The sequence below is a fragment of the Haemaphysalis longicornis genome, unplaced genomic scaffold (genome assembly GCF_048455015.1).
Source record: "Haemaphysalis longicornis isolate Haplotype H1 unplaced genomic scaffold, Haemaphysalis longicornis Haplotype H1 scaffold_6, whole genome shotgun sequence".
NCBI lineage: Eukaryota > Metazoa > Arthropoda > Arachnida > Ixodida > Ixodidae > Haemaphysalis > Haemaphysalis longicornis.
Window position 1 is genome coordinate 206,994,570 of NW_027526407.1, and position 9,473 is coordinate 207,004,042.

Consider the following 9,473-nt stretch of genomic DNA (forward strand, 5'->3'; position numbering starts at 1 on the left):
CCGACGTTGAAACAGGAAAAAATATCAGCCCTTGCTTATTACGACATCGACAGAATAACACTACCCCTCCCACTTTTTGTTTTCTACAGCCTTCCACGGAGCACAGCACAACCTTGAACTGTGACATCTGTATCATCATTCCGTCGTTCCCTGTTCCTCTCCTGCCCCACCAGCACAATCATAGCCCCCTCTGACAACAGTCATTCTCGTCGCTCAGTGGTGTTATAACGTACTAGCAATTACAATTTTATTCCATTCTTATTGTTAGCGACCGTAAATATTGTGGACAAATGCAATAAACAGACCACCTAGTTTCTCCTGCAGAAACAACTTTGGAGAACAAGGCAGATATCAAAAGAAAACAAAAGTTGGGGAGGGAGGGGCATGAAATCGGGCGCTAAATAAACCGGTGCCAAATAATAATACTATTACTTACACTAGAACACTGCTAAATTTCATTGCGCAGTGTTATCTTACTATCTGCTGCTTTTTTTAACGTTCAAATCGAGCGCCAAAAGCTTCAGTTCGCGTTTTGTGTTTGTAAACTTTAAATATCTAAGCTTCTTTATTATAAAACACACAATAAATAATAAACCTAAAGATTATGTTATATTCAGTAAAAGATGCAAATATTTATTGTTGTCGTTTTAATTTGTTTACGCAACTCCCTGCCAACGGCCGATACCCTGAGTACGGCGCGCGGCGGCGTGGCCGGATTCCGGAACAGATACCCCGTGACCCGTCTTTCATGGATTGTTTACTGTGGTGTGCGACCGTGCGGTTAAACAAGCGCAGTTATTATGATTAATTGGACACCTCGTCGTCTTCGGTTATGTCTGTCGGGTTCGACTTCGCGCTGAAGTATTTGAGAACAACTTTGCCACCTGAAGTCGGCTAATTTCGTTTGGCGCTTGCCCCTGAACGTCGCTCGCTCCTCTGCGTGGTCTCTGTCAGGTAAGCTGTCTCGTCACACTTGCCGCCTTTCTTGTCACTGGATGTCGTTTGTAGCTGTCATCGCCGCTTTAAGGATTCGTTAACAGGAGCCCGCGTGTGTGAATTGTTTAACTGAACTGGCTAGGTTGAACCTAAAGGGCTTGTCTCTAGAAAGGCGATGTGCGAAAGAACATTGGGGTGCTTGCATTGAGCGCTGAACGCACTGGCGCTCTGTAACGCAGTGGCGCTCAGTAACTCAGTAACGTTTCCAATTAAGCAGCACTATATTGAACAGGTTCAGAGTTCACCACTGCGAACCACGTCTTACGCGTAGTTTATCAGAACACGGGCGGCTACTTGTGCGGCGCTGCGTTTACGGCTTCGTTAATCACCACTGTCGTTTGTGCCGTGTTGTAAATGACGAGGGAAAATCGTTTGCGAGCGAATGTGCGCCCCTCGCAAGCTTCGTTGCGTTTGAGGCGAGCCACCTCACCATGTGTACGGTGCCGCTGTACGCGGGTATTGATTTTGGCTGAATGTTGTGTTGCCCGAGTTGTAACATTCGTGCAGCCAATAATTTCCATTCTTTCCTGAGTGGTAATCATGTGTCATCCTGTTTTAGACCTCTGGACGGTCTGAGCACATCACGTCCCTCCATTCAACCGGACAAGAGCCACAACCATTGTCAACAGTGTTTGGCCGCCAGAACGTAAGTTTTCAATCCGTTTTGGTAGCACAGTGGGCTACCATACTTGAACAATGTTCGATCACTTGAATGTACAAGTTCTCGCCCCCGTAACAATTATTGGTGTTTCATGCATAACCTAATATGTAGCTGCTAAATGGCAACATTTATTGTTAATTTCGGAAAACTCAGTTTCACCCAAAATCATAATGTGGACGTAGCAGTTAATCACCATGTATACGAATTTCCTGGTGTTAGTCATGTTTACGGTGAAGCCATATTTCTTAGGTGGTGACACAAAAATGTTATTACCTTTGTAGTTTAGTCTTCTGTAAAGCCTTACCAGTTCTGTTTTTAGCTATTTTTTGGATGTTTATAATGTGAATTGACAGTCCTTGCAGTCCACTTTTTCAAATAGGTAATGTAACTGCCTGTACCATTTAAAGAGGCCTGATTGGGGTTCTGAAGGCTGCGATTTACGCACGCTAGTGCTGTACCGCCAATAAAGAAACATCCTTCCACAAAGAAAAAGATTTGAAAGTGTAAAGTATCAGCTGCATTATTCTTAACTGGAGCATGCTAATTGTAAGGCCTGGGGCTTTTCCTGAAAGCACTGTGGATGTTATGAGAGAGGAAAACCACTCAAACACATCTGCTAAGGCCGTTGCTGCTCCAAGATGCGTGCAAGCATTGAGTCTTCTGAGCAATACATTACACCCTTTTTTTTAAACAACCGACGTGCATGCTGAACGTACTCCTGATTGGGCGTGTGCCAGGCGCGTAGCCAGGAATTTTTTTCTGGGGGGGGGGGTGGAGGGGGGCCGTGGTCGACCAAAAGATGGGACGGGGAAATATGTAAGCAAGGCATCTTGCGCGTTGTTTTGGAAACGAAGCTTGAAATAACTGACTTTAACATGCGATTTGTGTATGCTCAATGCTATCTGTAAAGCCCACCTTAAGGAGCTTAGATGGTGATGATCATGATGACCACCTAAATTGCCGTTCGCTGGTCTGTGGGCACACCACGGGCGATTCATTCGTCCGCAGAGCAGGTGTTTAGGCGGACCCACGCTCGTGAGCGTGAACCATGAGTGCGCTCGTGAGTGACGCGCGGTCCCTGAAGTTCGTCGGGCGGAAGTGCAGGCCAACACTGGGTGTTTACTATCAAGATTCTCGTGTTTTAGATTTTCCTTTAGAAAAGGGACTATTAAGTTTTCTTGTCAGCTATGAAGTACAGTCGAGCACGATTTGAAGGTTATCGCGCGAGCATCGAGCGCCAAGCGGGCCACCAGCCCACGGTTTCGTTTCGGAACCATGAAAATCGAGATTTCGCACTCTTCGCTCCCTTGTTGGCTGTTCCATGATACAACAATGGCCCGCACGACTGACTTGCCACCCTTTGGGTTTCAAGCTGTACATTCGTTGTTATCAAGCACAGACTTGGACTTGGTTGCCCTTTATCTACGCCGACGATAACGAAACTTGCATGGAATATTTGCTAAAGCTGGTGTTCTTTCTGCTTCGTTTGAAAGAGTAGCTTTCCCGCGACAAACTTCGAATCGCAGTGACTGTACATGCGGCGCATTCGTATATTATGGCGGTGAAGCTAGCAAACGTGCGTCTTCGTCCTTAAAGGAGCCATGAAGAGAAAACACAAGTTTGGTTCATTCGAAAGATTGCCTCGTTAGAACCATAACGACACCACTTATAACCCAAACTTCGCTCAAATAGGCTACATAATTAGGAAAAAAGGAAATGATCACGCGACCCACCAGCTCATTTTCCGCAACAGAACCTATGATGTCACTCGAGAATGCTCTGCGATTTGCAGAGGCCGGCAAAAGCAAACGCATGTTAGGCAGGGCTTACAGTTTGCATAGCGAGCTAAATGCCCGTGTATGCACAAAAGCATGAGCTGGTCCTCTGCTGGGTCCCAGGACACGCAGGGATCGCTGGGAACGAGTTGGCAGACGAGAGGGCCGGTGCTGCTGCACTCAGGAACACTGTGGACATTACAACGGTACCCTACACAGACCTCAAGCCACACATAAGACAACACCTGCGCAGAAGATGGCAAACACACTGGGACGAACAGACAGACAACAAACTACATGTAATAAAGCCACACTTGGGACGGTACACAACTGACTCACACAACAGACACACTGAAGTCGCCTTGGGTAGGCTGCGGATAGGGCACACCCATGCGACGCACTCGTATCTGCTGACGGGATCATCTAGACCCCAGTGCAGCAGGTGCGGAGAGGCCCTATCCGTAGTGCACATACTAATCACATGCAAGGCACTTCACGCAACACGACACAAACACTTCAGAGAACTCTACAGACAACATATTCCCCTACATCTGTCGTTTTTTCTAGGTGACGATGCCATTGTTACCGTGAAACGTGTGTTTGAGTTTTTGTCAGAAGTCAAGTTTTTAAACCTCATTTCCTATCACGCATCATGAAATCTGGCCCTATACACCAGCCATCCTCACTGTCTTTTATTGATTTTACTTTTGTTCTTGCTTACTGATTTCAGTGTCTAAGTTCTCACCTCTCATATTTAACCACTGTTTTGGCGCTCTTTGCCCTAGTTGGCCTTGCGCCATTAACATCCAACCATCATCATCAAATGCCCGTGAAACATACTGCACAATCTTTTTATGACAAAGAACGGTGGAGTAAACGGTTGAAGTTCCGAACGAACACGCAAGCGTGTATGCCAATGCGTACGAAACTACCGCCAGCCGAACTCGACATCTCGCCGTCGCCACCATCGCGCAGATGAATTTTCGGGTTCAAGGCTCTTCGGGGCCAAGGAACCGTCCCAGCACGCACAGGCGCGACCTTGCTTGGTATCGTAATCCCTCACAGGAGGTTGGCCGTCATATCGCCAACCAGGAAAGGTAAAAATAGAAACAAGGGGAGTAAGGAACACAGAGCAGCAACGAGATAGTGCCACTCGTCGCACAGGTTTTGGTATGGAGGTCGTGTTGGCTTGCTGCTGTCGTTACGAGCTCGTTTACAGTTTACAACCACTGAAAACTTCAGTTTGTTCGAGCCCTTTACAATGAAATTTTGTTGCTGTGTTTTGAAATGCCCATGTAGTACGGGCAAATCGTCGAGGGAGTGTGACATCCTCGCCGGTGAGATCTCCTTTCATGTGCTGCCCAACGACGAACCTCGGCGAAGCAATTGGCTATGTTTTGTGAACTTTGCAAACGGATGAGAAAGAGAGCTAAAGGAAGTACGAGTGTGCTCGCTTCATTTCCGAGGAAGTGATTACGTCAGGGACCCGGACATGCTGGCGCTCGTCGCCGACTTCGTGAAATCGGTGCCAAAGCGCTCTGACCTTGGGGAAAAAAATTGCCGTACACACCGCGCATTGCCGCTCAAATCTTCCTGGTCGGAGCAGAGAGCTCGAGCGAACGGCTTTCCATACACGACACCGGCCAACTGGCATAAGCGATACTGCTACTAAAATTGAAAATACGGCACATCTGACGAGGCAGCGGTGCCGACGGCTGGGCGTTCGTCTGTTGTGGCTATCGCGGAATGGTCGCTTTCCCGTCCACCGCGTATCCCACAACTCTTGCCGCTCGTGCACTTAGAAGCATTGAGCGTTCAAGTGGTGTGAGGTTGTTAAATGCAAGCCCGAGCTCCTCGGCGAGAGTTTTCTTCTCCGGATCAGGCGATTCCATGACTAGGGCTGCGGGTGCACTAGGTTTTACTAGTATTTTGAAAATGGCCGCCGTCTCGGTCGACTCCCGCGTGTGGGTGCTATATGGAGTCGACATACTAAGTATATGTTTCATGGACCGGCTCGTATGACGCCATTGTTCACATGAAATGTGCAATTTTAGCGGGAGATTTAAAATTTTGGCTTAAATTGCCTTATTTCTCAATGAATAAAGCATCATTTGCTTCCGGGAAAGCGCTTGGGGTACTATGAAACGCCTAATCTTTCGAATAAAACAAACTTTTGTCTCTTCATGGCTCTTTTAGTAATCGCCTTTTGTTATTTTTTGTGCTAGTAACGTGAGTAGTGAACTTGCGCTAAACGGAACACCTTATTGCACTGCTGCTGAATGTTGAGCTTGTTGCACGTTTCTTATTAAATTTCGTTATTTCTATCTGTTAAATTGAAACAGACATGGCTTCAGTAAAATTCCGGTTAAGCAAATACAGAATGCTGATTCTAAAAGGAGGTCAAGGAAACAGTGGAATAGTGCCAAAAAAATAAAGCTCCGAAATAAGAAGAATTGTGTAGTTTTGTTGATGTGGAGGAAATACAAGATGGTCAGAGCAATGCTTTTTATGCAGCAGAAATTACGGAACTGCAATAGTCAATGAAATGCGATGTCGGTAGAAAAATAAACATATCAAGGATTGATAGTTGACTGAACAAAATACAGCGACATGCTCTGTCATGTGATTATACTTTGTATCAGTGTAAAGACAAGGAATGACACGCTCCCGACCACATGTAAGCCTACATGAGGCTTTTCCTGCTGTTTTGCCATTCCCCGGCTGTGCTGTTCCGCCAGTGAAACAGTGGGGCTGTTTCGATCGGCTCGCGGCAGGTTACCGGCGCTTGTTGGTGTATCCGGCGCGAAATGCAGCCGGGCTGTATATATTGACAGGTACAGCATCTGGAGTGGGCGCAGGGACCAGACGTTGACATTGCCCTTGTTGTCAGCTTTATATGAGCAAGAATGTCCTTAAAACTGCAAATTCCGCGCCTGCAGGTGACTTTAGGCGGTTTTTCAGGCTGCTTAAACCGCACCCCAGCCTTGGCATAAAACATTATAGGGGGAACACCGGCCCCCCCTCTCCCCACCCCACCTTCGGCTACGCTCTTGGCGTGTGCTTATTCTTTCTTGTATCCACCACATTCGGGTCGTCACGTTGATTTGGGAATGCTGGAATCCAGCATATGCTGGCAAGATACGAGAGCTTGAACACAACCCACTTGCCCGCAATGAGTTTTCAAAGATATCGACCACCTGAAGGTACTGAAGTGAGTGTAAGCATTGCCTGAAAACCATACCAGATGAGGGTACCAACTCATAATTATGTATCTTTCTCGCCCATTTACGTGTTTTGAACGAAAAAAGTGCCATTTAAAGGTGACACGTCGTTCTCTGCCGATTTCTGATGCCTGATTAAGTTTGTGGGCATTAATTTAGCAGCTTGCTCACATGTCTAACGTGTATGTGTGCTTGTTAGGAGTGAAGTAGGTAAAAATTGAAAGGTTTGATTGTAGTTGTGCATAGATTACCTACATTGTTTTCATTCCTAGAAAAGAAAAATTGAGGTAACCCTGCCAATTGTTCGGCATTGCTGCATTTTATTATGCTTGTATAGTTCGTAGAACCTGCAGGAGTTAAGCTGCTTGTTAAAGGAGGAATAAACAGTGGTGCAAAAAGAAGAGCATCTACTAAACAAAAATCTTCACAATCGCAGGATGCCAACGGTCCACCTACCAACTTGCGTCCTGCATTGTTTCTGCTGGCTGGAGCGGCACATGGAGCATTTTTCAGCTGCTCGAAGTTTGTGATCAAGCGCTGCCCCAAGTGAAGGATGCCGCAGAGGGATCTTCTGTTTTAATTTTAATGCCACAATTTCATGTGCTGAGCACTTACTCGTAAGGCATTTTAAATATTCATCATCCCAGAGGGTATGTTGCCTGCCTCTTGGGTGGAATGTGGCTGCGATCAGGTTATTTGTGACAGAAACAAGTGAACCATGTGGTGAGTCATTGAGGCCTTGTTGATTGCGCATGCTTCTGAAATAACATTTTCATTCAGCTGAATACTTTTTAATATTACAATTTGTGAACAAAATATGCAGGGGTGAGACAGCTGCGCATATTGCGCAGTTTTGATACAGAAGTGTTTTCATATCGACAACAGGGGCGGAAAGACGTAGACTAAGAATGAAATACACAGTCCTGTGTATTTCTTTCTTAGTCTACGTCTTTCCGCGCCTGTTGTCGATATGAATCAGCACCAACTCGCCCAACTTGCCATCTTGTTAGAAGTGTTTTCTTGCGCTGGGCTGCTCCAAAAGCTTTAAATTTGCAAAAATTGCGCCAAACTGCTCCAAAACAGTCTGAGAGCCAAGGATTTTAACGCTCCCGTCAGTTTCGGTGGGGAAAAATGCTTACTGACGGCATAATTTCCCAGCACCCTAAAGGTGATGCTGTTTGTAAAGGAATAATCGATTGATCATTTAATAAAAAACCCGCACAAATTTTCCCCGTGATAGTCTTTTTGAATGTCACAATTTTGGGTTGCACATGTTTTATTATGTGAGATTTTAAAGCCTTTCCACATGAAAACATTGCAAAGTCGTGTAGAAAAAATACTTATGTGTACTGAGGTGACAAACTACTTGTGCAAGTTGATGAAAAAACGGCAATTTTCGGAGCGCCGTGTCTCCGGAACAACTTCACGGGGCGCCGCCATCTTGGTGGGGAGAAGATTGGGAAACATAGCCGCCGAGCGAATCAGTTGCTCGTGGTTCAGTTAGAGTGCTGTTTGCCGATTTCTAACGTGGTTATGGTTATGAGAGCGAATGGGTTTACAGTTAGTCGTTTGGTCTGTTGCGGGAAGTTGCCCGACTCGAAAGACGGGAGTTCATCAGAATCGTGGTGCCCGCGAATTCGCCGTGTTTCGGCCTTGAGTTTGAGGCGCGGTGCGTGCTTGAAAGGAAATTTCAGACTCATTGTGGTGTTATGAAACGCTTAGTTATTGCTGCCTTTGACAGCGACCTTGTGAGCGGCGGGAATGAGACGATCGACATTGCAGAAGGTGCAGGCTACATCGCCGCAAAATGTTCAAGCAGCGTCCGTTAGCAGTACGGGTTATTATTGCACGCTAGTAATAATAGTTCATTTATCTGAAGTGAAATTTAATGCCAAGAGGGAGGTGGCTAAATGTACCAACATTACTCAAATTACGATCGTAGTGAACGTGCACCTTGGGAATTGAAATGGGAGGCCTGGTGGGGTGCGACGACTGTCACCTCGCTTTGCACAACTTTTGCCGTGGCTCTACACTTGTGCGTAAAGCCAGAGTCCTTCAAGCATTGAAGGACTCCGAATAAGCCCAGTCTGGGATTAAAAAAATAACAAATTCTGCATTCACAAGAGAGTAAAAATTCTTTGCAATTGCTTAGTTTTTCAATTCGATATTTACGACGCCGCTCCACGCTATCTATGCATAGAGCATCAGAATTTAAAAATGGTTTGTTAAAGGGTAGTGGAATAAAAAAAACTTTATTGAAATGCTGTTTCAGTGTTATCTACGTTCAAGACATAGTGCACGTTTCTTTCCGCGTCGCCAAAAATTTGATTTTTTAGGCTCCTGGGGTGACGTAATAAATCACGTTCTTCTGCTCCAAATCAAGGTTCTTCTGCTCCATAATAGAGATTTCGCTGCTCCAAAAACTGCTCCCAAATCTGATTAAGCTGTCTCACCCCTGAATATGATAAAAGTCATGATTAGTTGTACTACAGTGCAGGAAAGAAATGCCAGCATATGTTTTAAGAGCCTCTGATATTTGAGGTCATTGGCTGGTGAGCAATAAAACAGAACTGAAAATTGTTTAAAGTGAAATCAATTATTTGTTGTCACCAGTGCATGACCCGTAGTAAAAGCTATCTGGTCTCCCAATTTCAAATGAGAATGCCAATTTCAAATGCCAAATTCAATTTCTCCCAATTTTAAATGCCAAAAAAATAAGGAAATAAACAAGACAGCTTGCTACAATAAACCAATTCAAAGAATTGCTCAATGTCTATAAAGTGGTGATCCAGGCGGGTTAGTTCGGTGTTGATGAAATAC

The 9,473-nt window shown here is 45.5% G+C and overlaps 1 long non-coding RNA gene across 1 annotated transcript; it reads left to right on the top strand.

Moving 5' to 3' along the window:
• Positions 1 to 761: 761 nt before the first annotated feature.
• Positions 762 to 7,149, top strand: LOC144142180 (uncharacterized). Its single transcript, XR_013316875.1, has 3 exons — positions 762 to 954; positions 1,556 to 1,642; positions 7,090 to 7,149. It is a non-coding gene; the product is annotated as an uncharacterized LOC144142180 (long non-coding RNA).
• Positions 7,150 to 9,473: the final 2,324 nt, after the last annotated feature.